The sequence below is a fragment of the Hermetia illucens genome, chromosome 3, assembly GCF_905115235.1.
Source record: "Hermetia illucens chromosome 3, iHerIll2.2.curated.20191125, whole genome shotgun sequence".
NCBI lineage: Eukaryota > Metazoa > Arthropoda > Insecta > Diptera > Stratiomyidae > Hermetia > Hermetia illucens.
In genome coordinates this window covers 116,386,274-116,405,950 of record NC_051851.1, presented here as the reverse complement: position 1 = coordinate 116,405,950, position 19,677 = coordinate 116,386,274, and the positions used below count along the sequence as shown (strand labels likewise).

The 19,677-nt window shown below is 42.5% G+C and overlaps 1 protein-coding gene across 2 annotated transcripts in view; it reads left to right on the top strand.

The window, feature by feature from the left end:
• The window catches only part of LOC119650873 (excitatory amino acid transporter 1), a 186,330-nt gene that overhangs the window by 74,790 nt on the left and 91,863 nt on the right, over positions 1-19,677 (top strand). The window contains exon 1 of one of the 2 annotated variants that reach the window (XM_038054039.1): positions 18,565-18,583. The exons of the other annotated variant lie outside the window; for it this stretch is intronic. The gene's annotated coding sequence lies outside the window, so the exon portion shown is untranslated. Of the gene's footprint in view, positions 1-18,564; positions 18,584-19,677 lie in introns of those variants that run through there. 2 annotated transcript variants of the gene reach the window in all.

Here is a 19,677-nt window from a genome sequence, read left to right as displayed (position 1 = left end):
CCTCCTGCATACTACTCACATATTGCCGCACATAGGTAACATTGCCACGAAACAGTATTAAGATAATATTGGTGTTGAATCTGCAGCATTTTCAGATTTTAAATAAGATAGAGAAGGTGGTAGCATTGTTAATGCGCAGAGAGTCATCAAAATCGGTGCTGTTGTTGACAGAGACAATACTTCGTAGGTATACAAATTAATCAACGTCTTCAATGATCTACCCAGATAGAGTAGTAATTATAAACGGATAAATGGGAGAAATTATAAACTGTGTCAAAACTGTATTCTCATATTTTTTTACTCTCGGTTGACCACTGTTATTTGATATTGTTTCTTTCATTTTTGGTGGTCCATATCGATTGCAGATATTCTCATTTTGGATGTGATCATGGCGTGCTACGCCAATGGTGCAAAGCAACATCTTCGTCGACATTACCGCGAAACATCGTTCATTGTTTTTGATAGTCATCCAACATTCAAAAACCTAGAGGGCGACAGGGTGGACGAAATTGCCTTAAATTTTAGATTTGAGACGTTTGCTGATACGTTGATTACAAAGGACACCAGTTGTGGAACGCTACTTCAACCAGGTTGTGCTAATGCGTGAAGCAGTTTCATAACACAGTTCTCCTTCTGGCTGATAGAATTGATCCGATATATTTATATCGCCCAGTCATTGTCGTTGCCATTGATGGTTGGTCGTTATTGCTCTCCTAAACGAGCACCTCGGGGACGTCTGATAGGGGCAGGTATTGTGATTTTTATGATTTTGATATTATATCTGGGCCAGGCTTCGAAGATTCTTTCCCCTGCTTCGTAGAAGGTATCCTTCTCCGATTCCGCATTCTCCTCTACAGGACCTTAAATGGTAATGACGCTTATATTTCGATGCCTTGGCTGCTCAGATTTCATAGCCGTTATGCTTTCAAAGTTGGTAACAAGAGTTTTTATTTTCTGGCTGACTAGCAAACGTACTTCTAGAGCATGGTTTACTGGGTGGCCCCTATAATATTATATATGCAGTATGTCTGCAGAAGGGTCCTTGTCCATCCCTAAATATCCCCATATTTCCAAAAGGAATTTGACTTGTTCTCCAACAGTGCAGAAGTGGAATATTTTGTATTCCACCCAGTCTCAGGGTGGATTCATCGGCTTTTTGTGGTGTCTGAGAAATTTTGCACGGATGATGAACTTAGATTGAAGAAAACTTTCAAATATTGGGTTCATCTCATCCGTTGTACTTTACTAATTATGTGGGCTTCTTTACCAGATACATCTTTACCAGGCAGATTTGTGAAAACAAAATCTTATTAAAAACGGTTACCCCCATTGACGCAAAATTTGGTTAGAAGGCGAATTGAGAATCCCCTTGCAGGCAGTGAGTAACATAATTCTATGTTTATTTTATGCTTTCACTGAATGTAGTCATCCGGAGTACCAAATCAAAGGTCTCAATGAGTACTTTTCAAAGTCAGTATTAGTTTTGACTTTAGTTGCGATAGGCAAGCGTGCAGGGGCTGGAAAGTGATAATTTCTTTCACACACCCATTCTCAGAAACACAAGGCTAGCACTATACTGTGCCTAGATTTCAAAATACCCTCCGCATCGATGCCTGCTTAAATAAAGTTAATAATAGTATAGTACGATATTTATTATAGGTAGAGTTTTTAGAAGTTGACTGAGATCCTCACTTAGCTTTATTCGAGAATCATTAAGATTTGCATGAATATAGGCTTTACTATAGAGCATGGTATTACTGGGTTTAGTAGAAATCGCACTATGACTAACAAAAGTATATTTGGTCAAAATTGTCATTTTTGTGCAAATTGATTGCATTTTAAGGCTTTAAATGTCAGTATCATAATAAAGTGAATGGCCTGGCAAGTTAAATGCGTAAACGTAAACGTGGGAAGCTGGGATAAAGGGTCACTCAAAGATTTCTTACATAAAGAACACAAAAAACTGTTCATACCTGAAACGTTCAGCTTGTTCAGTTTTTCAATGTCAAACTTGGGGACCAAATATGGTTTGGAGTTTCCATGGAGTGCTGTTTGACATTGGAACTAGGATTTGGCCAGAAAATAGTTAGTATTGCAATTTGTACAGACTTTATCGTGAAGTTGGTGGACAGGTGTTTAAAGTTATTGTCGACTATGAATCCGACTAGAAATTTTTGGCTTTCTGGTGATTTGCCATGCAATCATGTTCAATGCAGAACTATTTGGTTAGTTTGAGCTCGATAACGTTAATGTGGCGTTTTCTTCCCTTGAATACTTCCACCGTCCCTGTTCTGCACAGGAGTCCCGCAAAATTTGAAACAGTAATCTATTTTCCTTTAGTTTGGCCGACGCCCTTGATTTTATTAAGTCTTATGTAACGCATCATGTTTTAAAGGATTTTGTTTGACGGGGATAGGTCGCTAAGGTGTCGACAGGCCTATATATTTAGTATACCTCGATAAACACAGCTGGGGGTTTATCAACTGATATACTACATTTTCGACTTCTTGATACGCTTGGGCGTTGGTGGTCATGCAAGCTCAGTTCCGGTACCCGTGAAGCATCGAGCCTGCAAGCTTAGTCGATTAAAGTTTCTCAATTTGACTATTTGCTGCCGGATTTACTGCCTAGAGAGGGAGAGAGAGAGCCCTGGGTATTTAATTTTACGGGTGATCATGAAGAAAAGGGTAGGGAGTGGTTTGTAAAAATAAACAACTATATACTGTTACTTTATTGTGTGCGGAATTATAAATAACTTAGTGAGAAGATTATTAAAGCTGAAAATGCAAACTATACACTCACCCCGTCCTGATGATTCTATTATGTGCCTTATGCTGCCTGATATAATTGCATATTGGTCTCAGCACTTCCATTCGATCTGAAATGGAATACCGTAGTCATCTGTCTTGTAAATGTAATGTGTATTGTATATAGATAGGCATAACAGGGATTTCACTCTAATTCTATGAAATACCATCCTCTGATGAAGACTTTGTTTTCGTACTTGCCATCAATGAGGCACAGTTTAAGCCTTGCTTTTATGCAGTGAAAGCTCTTCACGTGCTCCTATTCGAGATCCACTGATTTACAACATTCTTCTTAGGAGTAGTTCACTATTTCACCAGTAGCCTAGGTAGTAGAATATGGACAAGCATCTGTTAATGTAGGAAGGATGTGTGCACATTTCATGAAAATTTAGTGCAGCAAGTCATCAACTGTTTTCATGCGGGTATGAAATTTGCGAGAACTTATATGTTAAAGCCATCATCAATGAGAAGATGTTTTCAAGGATATTTAGGGCTTTGCACTGAATATGCGAACTACATTGGAAGACATTGCGTGGTTGGACCATAAATTAAATGCTCTTCGTAAAGACTAGACTAGTCTAATGACGTTTCAAGTTTGTGTTCATTACGACTCATTTTGAATTCGATGAATATAAAGTCGTCCTTTGCGTAGAAGAGCATGTGTGTTCTCAAGGAGGCGCACCTATATATGCTTACCCTCCTTATGACATACGTAGACAAATGGGACTTGCAAGCAATTGCGAAGTTTCTGTCTGAAGCTTAGAGCATTACACATGACTTGTTTTAGTGCAAAAAGTTGCATATTGTAAATAGGTGAGCAAAATCGGTTTTGAAAGGTTTTCTTGAATGACTGAAGTTATACAAAAAAGAAATGTGCTTAATATTGATACCAGAAGACAATTCCTCCTTTTAACTTTACTTAAGATACTGAAATTTGTGATGTTTGCCTCTGCATTAGAGTGGAATTTCCTATAGTTTATACCTGTTTCCATTCACTGCTCTACTTCGAGTAATACCACTACAGTTAGCTCAGTTATAAGCGACAAGAACGTGAAGGTTTTCTTTTAAATATGTTCTTTCGACTTCCAAAATATTATGTTCCGCAAAAAATTTGAAGAAATACTTTTTTTAGGATTTGTTCTACACGAATCATAGTCTCTTTGTCTTTCAGTCTTTTTAAGGTTTTGTGTGAAACGAAACCTTATTAAAATCGAGCCAATGTCTCTCTGTTTGTTTGTCACACCCGATTTATTCGGAAACGGCTGGACCGATTGTCATGAAAATTGGCGAGAGCATGCGGCCTGTTATTGCCTTTACATACAGCAAGTGGCGTCATTTTATGTTAAGTTTAAGGTGGGGCTCCCCATACAAGTGAATGGAGGGCGGAGATTTGTGAAACTTTTACATTTTGCGTAAATTTTGTGCACTCTAAAACTTGTATGACGTCGTCAATACCACAGCAAAGTGAGCTCATGTAAATGGGGGTCACAGGGAAACATTTCCTTCTAGTTTTTTAATCACTTATATCTCAATATAGTATATATGTATTTATATGTATATGTAAATGAAAGGGGGTAGTGCCTAATTCAGGTAGATATAATTGTACATTGAATAAGCGGTATTCAATATGCGTAATTTATATATACATATGTCTACTTTTATGCATGAAATAAATCGGAAATATATGTACGATCAATTTATATACGTGCATGTATAAGTATAGTAGTATTCGGTAATAAGCAATCTTTGTTTCTTCAGGCTGAGCATAATATCTACTTCTGCAATATGCACGTATTTCTTGTAGTTTGAAAAAAAAAAAAATAATGGAATATTTTGGGTTTTTAGCCATATACGAATGGAAAATGTGCGTAGGAAGTTTTTCATTTTATATGAGCACAAAACCTTTATACTCGAAGCGCCAGCTTCCGGTATTCCGACTTGTTTTTGGCTGTGGAAAATTCATGGTGGATACACATTTGTAGTCGAGAACGAGCATTCTAAACTCTTACCTCTTAAAATCTCCAATATTTTCTCCAGAGTCTCCCCGCGGACCACCGTTGCTTCACGGGGCTGATCAGTTCTTAACTGTCCCTAAATTACCTGCTGGTTCTTTAGGTTGTTTTAATTCCAGTATCTTCGCTTCTATGCCAATGTTCAGCTTCTGATTCTCTTAGACGCTGATACATCCGTTTTACCGTGACAACTACCACGTCGCTTAACAGATTTTTCACCGTTAAACGAGACTTGGTTGAGATTTGGTTCGATATTTCTCCTTGTGAAGTGAAGAAAACGTGTTCTGCACCTACAACTGCACCTTCGCATCATGGACAATCAGTTGACTCATCCAAGCCAAACCTTTAAATTTTGGTGTACATATGGTTTGCGGGACGCCTGTATGTTTCCGTCCTTTCATTTCAATCATAAAGCAGCTTTTGCCGTTTCATTGGAAGATTATATCACCGGTGCGTCGTATTTTCCTTCATCATCCATCCATCCATATTTGATAAACAGTCAGCGCTGACAATTATTATATATTAATATATGAATTAACCGTTTATGCCTATATTATCCGCTCGAGAATCTTGCCTATTGTATTAACAATGCAAACAGGTCTATATGATTTTCCCTCATCTATGGGCATACGCGGTTCTAGGATTTGCACAAACTTTTGTGATTTCCATTCTGTGAAAAAAGCTTCCTGTTTTAGGAAGTCGGCGCAAACATGGTTGATACCGTTCTAATTGTCAGTTTGAACGCCCTATTAGGGTTTTGATCAATATCGGGGCTGCAAATTATCTTGGACTATTTTCGCTGCGCCTAGAACTTCGCCTTCGTTACTGGAGCGATGTCTCGGCACTTACTGATACCGGTGGGAGGTAGATTTTTTTGACTTTGGGGAAACTCTGGCTGCCTGTTACATCCACTTCTCAGAAACGGTTATACCTAACGAGACGAAATTCGAGAGGAGAAAAGGTAGAACTGCCATCACTCACGCATACAATGAGTAACATCCTTCTACAATTTGTTTAAAGGGGGAGTGTTATATGGGAAATACAAGGGGTGTCATATGAAGCCTCAGTTAATTCTTTCCAAAACCGTTCTTAATTTAGACATTAATTGAATTATCAAAATCGTCAAGCTGCCCCTATAGACCATCTAGGTCTCAAAATGCCGGCCATCCGACATCTGACCAAATGAGGTTAATAACGGAATATTATGGGTAACTGAGTGGAATCTCCCCTCAAGTTAATCTTAGAATCGTAAAATTCTGAAGCATTATAGGTCATGATATAGAGCATGATACTACGTTTGGTGAAAGTCATATTATTACGGTCAAAGTTACAGTGGCTCCAAGTTCGGTAGAAGCAAAAGTCAGAGTCAGTCTACAGTCAGTCAACAGAAATCGATGATTAAAAATATGCTTCAACAGGGCCTTGAAGTTGGTGGGTTGTGGCTCCATCTTGTTGAGACGAAGAAGCGAAGAAGCGTTGACCATGAACTCTGCTCATTAAAGTTAAACTTACAGTAGCTCCAAGTTGTCTCTTCCGTACAAACTTACTGCAACCCAAAACGCTAAATATCAACATCAAACTAAAGTGAATAGTCTAACAAGCTAAACACATCGCGAGCTACGTCCAAATGGAACAGCTTTGTACTTAAATATTCTCACACAAAACCTTCAAGTTTTCAGTTTCAAATTAATATTGAAAATACAACATACAGGCCTTTTGCCCAATCGTCTTTCGAATCTATGTAATCCAAACAGCCTTTTTCTTTTCATCGTTTGCATTTTTAAGGAGAAGACGTGCTATACGTCAAAGGACGTTCATAGAGATAAACACAAACCTCTATGATTGGAGCGGAAGAGTGAACACAAGGTATGAGATCCAGGGTACAGACGCCCAATTGATCAGTGGTAAATATCATTCCCGGTTGGTTGACTGCCCTGTCCCAAAAGCTCTTAAGCCAGATCCAGGTAACATATAGCCCATACTTTCGAGAATAATTAAAAAGTTGGAAAGGTCGAACTATGAATATAAGGACTAGAAAATTTAAACAAATGAAATTAAAGCAGGCGTTGTCGTAGCGGTATCCTCTGACGATCAATGGGGGTGGTTTAAGATGCAACGGTAGAATTGTTTTAACATTTTCAATTGGTCATTGTCTTTGCCTTACCTTTAAATAAACCAAATTTCTACTTAGCATGTATCTAATCCTATTATATCCATTCACAGCAGCTAACATTTTATTTTGGTTGTTCTCGCAATGTTTGCCACCTTCTTGTGTACCTATTCAAAATTGTGAATTACTGGTAGCCACCTCGAACTGAAATATGGATTCCTTGTAAATGCTGCTAATGGGTTTCATAAATATGGTTCTGCTGGCATAAAACTGCCTCGAAGTAAAGTCAATATTTGCTGGAATTTTATCATATTATCACAATAGTAATACCTATAAAAGCAAATAATTTAAGTGCAAAATGAATCTCTTAGCACTATTAGCACCTCCGCGACTGGAAATTTTAGGAAAAAGACTTGACAGTTCAATATCGAAATTAACCATGTTTATTTATACGGCTGTAGTCGCGTGCGTCGATTTAAATTATTTATAACCACATCCACCAAACACCCGATTAGAATTGAAATGACCTATTAGAAAACAAACTCGACTGTAAAAGCAAGTGGTCTTCCCACCCCAGCTTACAGTGTAGTTTCCCATCTTTTCCATGGTAGTATACCTCACGAGCGCTTGCCGTTTCTTATGCTTGGCTTTGCGAGTTAGCTTTTCGTAGATGATTACCTCTCAGGAGTCTCTGGATCTACGGGCGTTTGCGGCTATAAGCTTAAAGGTATAGTCGTCCGAGCTTCTGGGAAATGTCTTTTCCTTTGCTTTGTGTAAAATGGTAACCTCTTTGTTCGATTAACTGAAAAGTTAAATATCCTTTCTTTTTTGTTGGGATGAAGTGACGGGTGACATTCCATCCTAAACGCCTCATCCTCATTTTGTTGACGGATTTCAAATGCAAAAAACCCAATTTTCCTTTTGTTTGATTTAGTTATTTTATACTTTGCAACTCGATGGATGGTTCTCGGTTTGATAATACACTGTGCGCACTGTCCGCATTTGGGGTACATAAGTTTTGGAATTAAGATGGCATTTTGGCCAGCCGTGAGTTTCTTGTGAATTGTCGAACATTTAGGGAGGGGGAGTCCTCAATGATGAGAGAAGGCTTCTTATTCAAATAACGTGATTATTGAAATTACTTGACTCTTGCTTATTGATATTATTTTCTTTGCTTTTGACATAATTTTTCGTGCTTTTCATTCCATCATTATCATCATTTTGCGTAAAACAAAACCTTATTAAAATCGATTCACTGTCTGTCTGTCATACCTTCTCGAAAATGGCTCAACGGATCTGAACGAAATTTGGCGGATAGATGGAAACTATGAAATCCCACGCATACAACGAGTTACATAAATTTAGGTGGAGATTAAAGGGGCTCCCAATACGTGCAAAGGGGAGATTTAAAAATTTTTTTCACCGGATATAGTCGTGTAGGATATCAAATGAAAGGTATCGATTTGTACTTTCCGAGACTGACTTTAGCTTTGGCGTGAATTGCAAAGTGCGTGAGTAAGGAGTCAAAATGTACGCACTTACAGTGAGACAGAACTGATTTTCGGAAACTACCCACCTTAAAAATCCGGAAAAAATCGGAGTGGTGCGCTTAGATGAAATCTAGGCCTCAAAAGATGTCCCATGTCGATATCTGCTCAAATAAATTTACTAATAGTATATTACTAACTTTTAGAAATTTACTGAAAAACCCCCCTTAAATTCATCCTAGGACTTCCGAACTTTGTACCAGCATAGACGACGATATTTCGGATATACGTGTTAATTTCATGGAAATCTGGCCATTAACGCCAAAGTTATAACAGTTCAAACTTATCAATTTCCTGCGAATTAACAGCATCCTAAACCATACAAATAATATGCTCACGTCATAATTAACGAGAATAATTGACATTCGAGTGAAATATTAAAATTGCATTCAAGAAGAATCTAATTCTCCCCAGGCTTTTTTTATATTTGATGTAGGTTACATTCTTGGCATTTGCTAATAATATTAAACTCAGAGTGTGAAGTGTATGAGGTTGACTATTATCAATACAGGGGTTTCCATCAAATGATTTATTTGAAACGCTTTCTAAAAAATAGGGGGCAAAGGAATTTTTAGCTATGTGACACGGAGCTGTCGCGCACTCGTCGCTCTTCATATTTTTTTTCTTTTTCGTCAGCCTTTGTCCGTTCACAAGCGGGGTCGGCTCGTCGTGATCGGTTTCGTAATTTGATTTTATCAAACGCCTGATCAGGATGTAATGGCGAGGCGATGTTTAGACCAATATTGGTAAGTGAATTCTCTTTTTTTTTTGTGGTAGTACACAGTGTTGGAGTCCCGATTCGGTACGTCGTCGGACTACCAACTAAACACCTCCCCATCGTCAGACAGCTAGCCTGGAACCGTTTGTCACATTACTTCGGGCTAGTTCCCGAACTCTCCCGCCTTGCGGAGCCTTCAAATCAGGGAATTCCTTTCACCAACGGGAGGGGAGAGGAGGAAGAGAACTGTTAGTTCAAGGAACCCCCTACCGTCCGGCTCCTCCACCGGCCGAGTTCTATCTTCTTAGCAACGAGAAGGACCCGAACGTAATGGGCAACACGGTTCCACCTGTCAGCAGTCCTCAGCATCTCTTCGACAATGTTGTCTGGAGAGAGATCCTCTGTGTTTAAATAGAGCTGCTGACGAACCTCATCCCACCTTCCACAAGAAAAAAAAGCGCGGTGGGGGTCGTCCACAACTACATTGCAAAACACACAATCCGGAGAACGCGCCTTTCCAATCTTGTGCAGGTAAGACTGAAAACTTCCATGCTCACTTAAAAATTGGGTAGGGAAATAGTCAGTCTCACCTCTGCGCCGTAGAGCAGGACAGACTGCGTTGAAATCATCAGGAGACGTCGCCTGCTAGACCTAGGACCCCAAATGTTTGCCATTAGCCTACTTAACGCCGAAACTCCAGCTGTAGCCTTGTTCGCTGCTGCTTTGATTTGCTCAGAAAAGCTCATCTTTGAGTCAAGAGTCAACCCGAGGTACTTTACCGCTGATTTTGACTCGATTATCGACTCGCCGAACGATATGGGACGCAGGGTCGGAATTCTCTTTTTAGTCAGGATGACTACTTCTGTTTTTTTCAGTGCAAGGTTGAAACCATGTGCAAACATCCGTTTACCTATCGCATCAATATGCCGAGTCTGCTTTCCGCCTGTTCGACAGTGCGTCCAGCAACATGCGCTGCGACATCATCTGCATAGCCGACCAGGCGCGACTCTTCTGGCATGTCGAGTTTAAGTAAGTGAATTCTCTGTAGCGTGAATTACGTGACCACACCATCGAAAACGCCTCTCTCGCAGTTTTCCACGATCGGTGCAAACCCATATCGATCGCGGATATTCTCATTTCAGACGTGATCAAAACGTGCCACGCCACCAGTGCCATGCAACATCTTCATCCCCATTACCACAAGACGCCGTTCATTGTCTTTTATAATCGGGCAACACTCAGAACTATAGAGAGCGTCAGACAGACGACGTTGCAGTAAATTTTAGATTTGGGACGTGCGCTGATACGTCGAACACAAAGAAACACAAAACCTTTTATACCTGAAGCGCCAAGCTTCCGGTTTCCCGACTTGTTTTTTATTTAAAATGACCATTGGCTTCTTCTTATTTTGCCCCTCTTTCAGGTAATTTGTGAATACCATTAAAGAAAACTTCTTGTATTTTGCGGTAACCCATTCATTGAGCTATTTTCCAACTTCTTTGAAGTTGCTGAATTGCTGCTCTGCGAGCGCGTGTACTATCGATATGGAAACGGAGAGTGGAGAGTATAGTGGGTGCGAAAGGATGTGCTATTCGAGCTATTTCAAAATTTATTTCTCAAGTTTGGGAAATCTGTTTATTGATCTTCCTCAATGCTCATAAACGTCTTCGCAACTCATCCAATAACTCCTGCAATTGCTCGTCATCGCACTTTAGTAGCGCTCCTTGCTTTTTATATCAAAATCACCTCTCTGGAATTTTCAAAATCTTGCCTTATATATTTATATCGAAGGAGCTTATTCACGGTAAATTTCTACCAGGAAATGATGACTTTCAGCCGCCTTTCTTTATGGAAAAGAAAAGTAAAAGGCGTCGCAAATGCTCGTCTTTGACTTCCGGTGGAATTCAACCTAGATTGGTTTTGGTTATACAACTTTTGAACAGATTTCAACAAACCAAATTTGTATAATGGTACTATGAAATCTGCGTTCATAATCTTAATGAGGCAACTATCGGAAGCCTTAGATTGAGAGACATCCATACGCCTCATTGGTGCCCCAGTGTTTTCTTTGGATCTTATGTAGACCTTTTTCGTCAGTTTTTTTTATATAAAGTACTGGACAACTTCATTTTCAAGAAGTTTATACCTCGGATCACTATCTGACAGAATATGGCTCATTTTAATTTCATGAGAATGTCAAAGTCAACAACGCTTCTTATAGGGACTTCACGACAGCGAAGTTTGGCTATCAAAAACGGCTAATTTATTTTGAAAATGTGGCCACGATCCTCAATCCTCGATAACGTTATCTAGGGTGCTCTAAGTGCTTACACTCGAGCGAGAATTCCTGCGATATAAATTAGACATTGTGAGCCTAGTCGGAGTGAGATGATCGAACTCTGAGGATAGGAGTACCCTCCTAAAGCACTGTGCTTTTGTACTCAGGAAAGCCAAGTGATAACAAAGGCGAGTCTGTTGTCTGCTGCTATAGGTTTGCTCTGACAGCACATTGATGCGAAGGCATGGCCTTGGTGACTCTAACCACAATGCAGACATATTTGTACAGTTCAGCCTTTCAATGGTCTTATGCGGGGCTTTGATAATGGACTTCTCATCCATAGTGATGAGCCGATGGTGTAGGGCATACTTCACTACTATTCTCAATTCCATATTCTTCACAACTAGTGATGCTCCATTTTTTGAGAATGATATATCAAGCCATCGTATGATGCGGATAAGGATTGCTCCTCCAAACAGAAATGAAATTATCTTTGCCAACAACGCATGGAATAAAGCCGCCTGGATGAACTTCCTGTAGAACTTTTCCTTGCAACTCTTGCAGTCTTTGCAAAGTGTTTGTTTCTGCCGACAGTGGCAAAAAACCAATGAAGAACTTCTTAGAAATGCGTATCACCATGTGGAAGTATTGATAATCGGCTACAGATTAAGGAAGGGTTATTCAACGCCCACAAGTGGGTCACCTTCGAACTACGTGGCATAGAAGAATGGAAGAGAAGTGTAAGTTTCTCGGAAAATGTTGGAGGTGACAGAAGCTGAAGTTGATCACAGGTGCAGCTGATGCTCGGTGCCCAACATAAAAGTTTATGATAACCATTTAAGTTGACAATCGACTTCGCTTTCCATTTTGTTTTCATTGGTAGCTTTAATGAACTCCTTGGGTTCCTGAATTAGACATTGTTTTCGAATTATAATGTGATAAAATTATTTTTTGCTCAGCCTATAGTATGTCGATATTCCAGCAACCAGATGCTCTCTCAAGTGTGTTTTACAATTTTATACTCTCTCTTGCCACTTTGTCCATATTGCCCCCTCAGCACTCAATTTTGTCTGAGGAAATGTCCAATAGATTAATGATTATATAGTTTTGAAAGTTGAACCCCCCTCTGCATCGATTTTACAGAAGTGCACTGCTCCAAAATTCAATCCTATGTATATTCAGTGAATAAGGTTTACTCACTTTTATCAAGTCAAGACAAGACACAGTCAGTGTTGAGCGTCCGAGGCGATCGGACGTGTTGACAAGTGTGTAAACCACGCGGTGATAACTGTGAGTTTTATATAACGGTGAGTGTTAGTGTGTGCGACATTCGGTCGACACCAAGCCAAAGTGAAACGAGTCGGAATCGAAATAAATAAGTACAACGAATAAGACAATAAGTTTAAAACAAAAACAGTGAGCACAAAGACAATGAGTGAAACTGACGCGGCCGGGTTCACGAAGGTGACCCGGAAGAAGCGGAGAAAGGGTACGGACAGCCCGACTAACACCCAACCACCAGACTCCGACGACGGAACGGAGAACGCGTCGGAAACTACGCTATCGAGCGACTGCGAGTCCGACTCGCAGGCTAGCTCAGACGAGACGGTCCGAAGTGCCGTATCCGTCACTGAGATCCGCGAGTCGGTCGGTCTGCGCAAGCAGAACAAGCTGCTACTGAAGCAGCTTAAGGAGGCTCGCGCTGAGAACCGGCATCTGGCGACCGTCATCAAGTCGCTGGAGGCCACAATCGCCCGAACCTTCGGGACTTCCGGCGCCCCTCCCGCGCCTGCCGCGCCAACAGCGCCTGCCGCGCCAACAGCGACTTCCGAGGTGATGGACACCACCACCGAAGAACCAGCACCGGCACCACTCGCCCTACCATCCGGGTCAAGCCCGGCAGCGTTCCCGTCCCTCGGCGAAGCGAGGAAGCGGCAGCCCGCCGTCGTCCCGAAACCGCCAGCGTCGAAACCGCAGCAACAACAACAACCGAGGCCAGCCACTGCAGCCCCCGGAAAAAAGGAGGTAAGTCGAAAGATTCCTCCATTAGTAGTAGTCGAAGACGCGGCTACTTTTAAAAATATTAAAACCAATATATCCCGCGCCCTCCCCAACAACTACCTGATAAAGAAATCAGGTGGTTCTCACCAGATCCTCACGAAAACACCTGAGGATTACGCTACCGCCAAGAAGGTGCTCGTGGAGAACAACAATAAGTTCTTCACGTACACCCTCCCATCGGATAAGACGACCAGCCTCATCCTACGAGGCCTCGATTCGACGTTCTCCCCTCAGGAGATCGTCGATGAATTAAAAGCTCAGGGAGTATCAAGCACCCTGAGCGCGAAACCCTTTGCCACCACCTGGGCCAAGACAAATAACGTGAACCTCGACTTGTGGTTGGTCACGTTTGATGCAACCTTCAACGAGGAGCAGCTGCGCGAGGTGAAAGCCGTACAGCACATGATTGTTCGATTCGAACAAATTCAAAATAAGCAAGTGCTGCAGTGCAAGAACTGCCAGCGTATCGGGCACGCGGCAACCAACTGCCACCTCACCTACAGGTGTGTCAAGTGTGACCAACTACACGGTCCTGGCGAATGCGCCAAAGCTGTCGAGGAGGCACCGAAGTGCGTCAACTGCGGGGGCAACGACCACCCCGCCAACTACCGCAAGTGCCCACGGTTCATCCAGGTGGTGGCAAGGAGGAATGCACAAAAACGTGCCCCTCCCTCCCGCCCTCTCCCCTCAACTACCTCCCGCCCCGCTGGTCGTCCTATCACGAACCCTGCCTTCACACGTCCGTCCGTGTCCTTCGCCGACGCCGCACGAAGCGGAACCTCTCCCCGGACTCCCAACCACGTAGTCCAACCCACCACCATATCCAATCCAGACTTCCTCGAGTTCGCCAGGAAATCCCAAGAATTCCTGCAAATGTTCAACTCAATGGTCGGTATCTTGGCATCCATTAATGGACGTTAAGATAAGTGAGTTGAACATCAACTCAATCATCGGCCGCGCCCGCAGACATGAGTTCGAGCTGTTCCTTGGCGAGCACAAACCCGATATAGTTCTCCTATGTGAAACTAGGTTGAACTATAGATACAATCCTTCCTTTCCCAACTTCAACCTCTTCCGGACTGACCGACCTCAGTCCAATCCTCAAGGCCGGGACACCTGTGGCGGAACGGCCGTCCTCATTTCCGACAAATTCCTTGTCACCCAAATCCACCCACCTCCCAACACCTTCAGATCCATGGAAATCTCACTGGTCTCCTTCGAATCCCAATCAACATCGGTCTTCGTTGCCTCCGTTTACTGCCCCAACCAATCCCTCGACACCCAAGACTTTCTCCGCATCAAATCCTTCTGCGCGTCCCTACACCGCTCTCCCGGTAAACAATTTTCCATTATCATAGGTGGAGACCTCAATGCCAGACACCCGTCCTGGTTCGATGCACGGTCGAACCACAACGGGGATCAGCTCCACCTGTTTCTCACAACTTCAAACCCAAATATCAACCTAGCCCATTTCAGTCCGGCACTCCCGACCTTCAATAAATCACACTACCATTCCTACCTAGACCACTTCCTGATCAGCAGTAACCTGACGGTCATTCCCAACCCGAACACCTTCCCCTTCCTCGAAACGGTCCCCGGCATCAGCGATCACGATGCCGTAATCCTAAAAATAAGACTTCCGGACAGAGTCGTTCGGTCCACCCCACCCTCAGTTCCTGACTTCCAGCGTGCAAACTGGAAACACATCAACCTTGCCCTCAAGTCCAAACTTCTACCTCTCCTACTCCCATCCAACTGTACAGTTCCTAACGACTCCATAGACCTGACAGTTCGTCAATACACCGAAGCAGTTCGGCAAGTATGCGATGAACTGATCCCTTCACGTCCCTTAAATTACCGCAACCTAATCACCCTTCCCGACGACATCCTATCCGACATCAAATACAAAAAGACCCTCAGGCGGAGACTATTTAGGAATAGATACTCTCCGCAGTCCTCTCACCTCCTCACCGAAATTCGCGAATTGGACACGTCCATTCGCGAACGAATCCTCACCCTATACACCCAATATCTCCACAACCGCCTCTCCAACACTGAGCTAAACCCTGGCACATACAGGGAACTCAGAAAAACCTGCCCGCGTTTGGGCAAATCCGTCCAACAAAACGCGATCCTTCCCCAAAACATCCCACCCACAGAAAAAGTCAAAGTCCTTGCTGACCACTTCCTACAAGCCCACCACTGTACCCTCCACTTCCGCGAACCAAGCTTCGATAACGAGGTAAACGGAAGGATCTCCCAACTCCTAACTAACCCTTCCTACCTCATTCCCCAACCCACACAAAACCCCTTCGACCATGCTCTCGCCGACCCAAGTCAGCGAGAGAATATCCCCTCCATCCACTTTGTCAGTCCAGACTCGGTCAAGGCGGCCATCGCCGCCTCCAAAAACAAGAAATCAGTCGGGCTTGACAAAATCCCCTCCATCGTCCTTAAGAAATGTGCTCCAAGCATCGCCCCCATTATGTCCTCCATCATCAATCACTGCCTTATGAATGCCCACTTCCCAACAGATTGGAAGAGTGCTCGAATTGTTCCTATCCCAAAGAAAAACCAAAACCCACTAAATCCCGATAGCTACAGGCCTATCTCAATCCTCTCTTCCTCCGCCAAGATTTTCGAGCGGATCATCAAAGACTCTATCGACGAGCACTGTGACTCCAATCATTCTATCCCACAATTCCAATTCGCAAACCGTCCCAAACATTCAGTCGAGCATGCGCTGCTCGTACTCAAATCGGACGTCCTCCTCGGTCTCAACCGGAACGCTCCGACCATAGCCTGCCTCCTCGACATAAAGAAGGCTTTCGACTCCGTATGGCAATACGGTCTCGCATACAAGCTTTCTGAAGTCCTCCAGTTCCATCCGCACCTCTGTAAGCTAATTCTTAGCTTTCTTGATGGGCGGAAATCCCAAGTCCAACTCCGAGAACACCTCTCCTCCCCATATTCTAGCCCGGCTGGCATCCCTCAGGGGTCAGTCCTCTCCGCCACCCTCTTTTCCCTGTTTACCGCAGACCTTCCCAAACCAACTCCACACCCGAATCCAATCCGAATCCTTCAATACGCGGATGATCTCATCCTCTACACCTCCACCAGAAACATCCCTGCCGGTGAAGCCCGCCTGAATTCCTATTTGGACGAGCTCTACCGGTACTTCACCCGATGGAAACTATCCCTGAACCCGCAAAAATGCGAATCCATCGTATTCCATGGTACCGCTAAAATGACGCCGAAAATGAGGAACGACATCTCAACCCTATCCCTGAAGATCCACAACGACACCATCCCAACCGTCAAGGAAGTCACCTACCTTGGGGTGACAATTAACTCCCGCCTATCCCACATCCCACATATCACGAAGGCACTGAACCGTGCAACAGGTGCCTTCAAATCCCTCTACCCAATCCTAAAATACACCAGTCCAACTCCTCAGAAAGTCAAGCTGTTTTGCTATAAACAGCTTATCCGTCCCCTCCTCGTTTTCGGCTTCATCGTCTGGTCCGACACTTCCCCTCACCAAATGGAACGAATCCGCCTCAAAGAGCGCAGAATCCTCCGCCATTGCACCAACATCTACAAGAACGAAGACCGCTCCAAATACATCTCCAACCAGATCCTCTACGACTCCTCCCAAACGCCCCGCATCGACGCAGTCCTAGCCCGTCATGCCCTCAAATTCCTGGAAAAATCCAGATCCCACCCAAATACACTCATCTCCCAGGCCATGCAGATCGAGATCGTCGAAGAGAATCTTCTACGAACTCATCTGTTCCCACAAATCCTCACATCTCTCCAAGCCCGTAACCTTCTCTTCGACCCCGGCGGTAGAGTAATCCTCTACAACGGTAAATACTCCTCATCCCAATTTACAAAACCTACCCATCCTTAGCGCCACTCCTAGCTCCCTTTCCCAAACCCCTCCCGCATGCCCCCCATCCCATCCCACATCCTAGTTCCCTCCCCGCCCGCCCGCTTTTATAAAAAATTCAGCTAATGGAGGTTTTTTTCGACTTTTCCTCCAGATATCATTTTATACATTTTTTTCAATTACTCTTTAGCGATAAATTAGTTTAAGCTATAGTTTGTACCTTAGATTAAGCTAGGCTGTTAAGGTAGTACTTAAGTTAGGTTAATTTAGCTTTATATTTTTATAGGTGTAATAAAAATTGTTGTTTTTCGCAATTGTTGTTTTACTCACTTTTATTGATCGTTCAAGGCTCCGTTCTTCTGAATATTTAATTTATGTAAATGTCAAACCCATCAGGGAAAATCCCACGGAGCTTTTTTGCCGTTTAACAAAAATATACCTTCCTCAAAAAATGCAATAAAGGAAAGGATAATTTCATGATTGATTGATTCAAACGAGATTGAAGTGATACTGATTGACACAGCCGAAGCAATTATTACCTCTCAGAAGGAATCATCAATTTATGACAAAAAACTCAAATCTTCTGATTCTTTGGCTCCTTCATAATCTGACAAAAGAATAAGTATAATGACAAATAAAGGCGTGCTGAAATTGAATTGGGTTCGGTTGAAAAGGCTGCCTCCCTGTAGGACGATGATATGATGATTTTAAACTGCTCCCATCGTCTTTAATTTTACTTTTTTTCAGAGATATACTGACAAGAGGGAAAATGCTTTTGATACCAAGGTTTCCGGGGTATTCGTGTTCATTCTTTTTTTCGGGCTAGACAGGATTTATGAGAAAGAAGCTTCATATTGTATCTTCCTTTCTGGGACTTCCATTGATTGGGTGAGCTACGACTAGAAGTGAATGTTGATTGGAAATCTGCTATTTCCTTTTTGAATATTAAACGTTCATTCAGTACTTTTATTCCGAAAATGACAAAGCCAAATTAAATCTGGATTATGGTCATTACTGAGAAATTGGCTAGATTAAAACTAAAAGCAGTGTACTCGTATTGTGAATTTAATTATACGAAATCCCTAAATAGTTATGGAGTTCTTATTAACTTTCTTTTTCTCTTTCAACGGTTACTATTTGCAGTTATACGGGAGAAAGGTAAACAGTTCCAACAAATATTTAGATATTCATTTTAACCTGAAAATTAGAAAGCTTGTGCCTTTTTGATTTTTAAGTTTACGAAATGTTTTATTTTGATTTGATGGATGAAGTGATTTTGAGTCCAATCTATGATATTATTCTTGATAGTCAAATATATGAACATAAAGGGAGTGGTAGGCGCGTGATTGGAAGGTTGTTAGAGGGGGGGGACTTTTTATGCCTGGGGATAAAACATCGATTCATTTGGGTAGTAAGCTAGTGTATTTTTATAGTTTGTGTGTGTATAGTTTGTGTAGGGGCACAATAGTTCTTTAAGGACGCGGTGCGACTTTCCCTCAACAGAATAGTAATAGTCTTTGTATTTGATTTAATATTTTAATAATGGCTTGCATATAAACAGTAAATATCTTTATACTAGATTATATTTAGCTACATGTAACTTAACTTTATTGCAATGGCTGGTAAATACCGCGGGTCAACACTATCAGCCAATGGAGAACTGCGTTATGAAATTGCTTCACGCATTAACGCAACCTGGATGAAGTGGCGTTCCACAACTGGTGTCCTTTGTGATCGACGTATCAACGAACGTCTCAAATCTAAAATTTACCGCAATGTCGTCCGTCCAGTCGCTCTCTATGGTTCTGAGTGTTAGCCGACCATAAAAAACAATGAACGCGTCTTGCGGTAATGGAGACGAAGATGCTACGTTGGACTAGTGGCGTCACACGTTTAGATCACATCCGAAATGAGGATATCCGCGATCGTTATGGGGTTGCACCGATCGTGGAAAAGTTGTGAGAGAAGCGTCTTCGATGGTATGGTCACGCAATTCGTGCAAACGATAATTCATTTGGCAAGATTGGTCTGAACATCGAAATTGATGGTAAACGACCAAAAGGCAGACCTAAACAACGGTGGCTTGATACACTAGATGGGGATTTGAAAGCCTCGAGATTGCACCCAGATCAGGCATTCGATAGAGCCAAATGGCGCAGCCGATCACGACGAGCCGACCCCGCTTGTGAACGGGACAAAGGCTGAAGAAAAAGAAGAAGAAGACTGGTAATTGCAGTTATTGAGCCAACCCG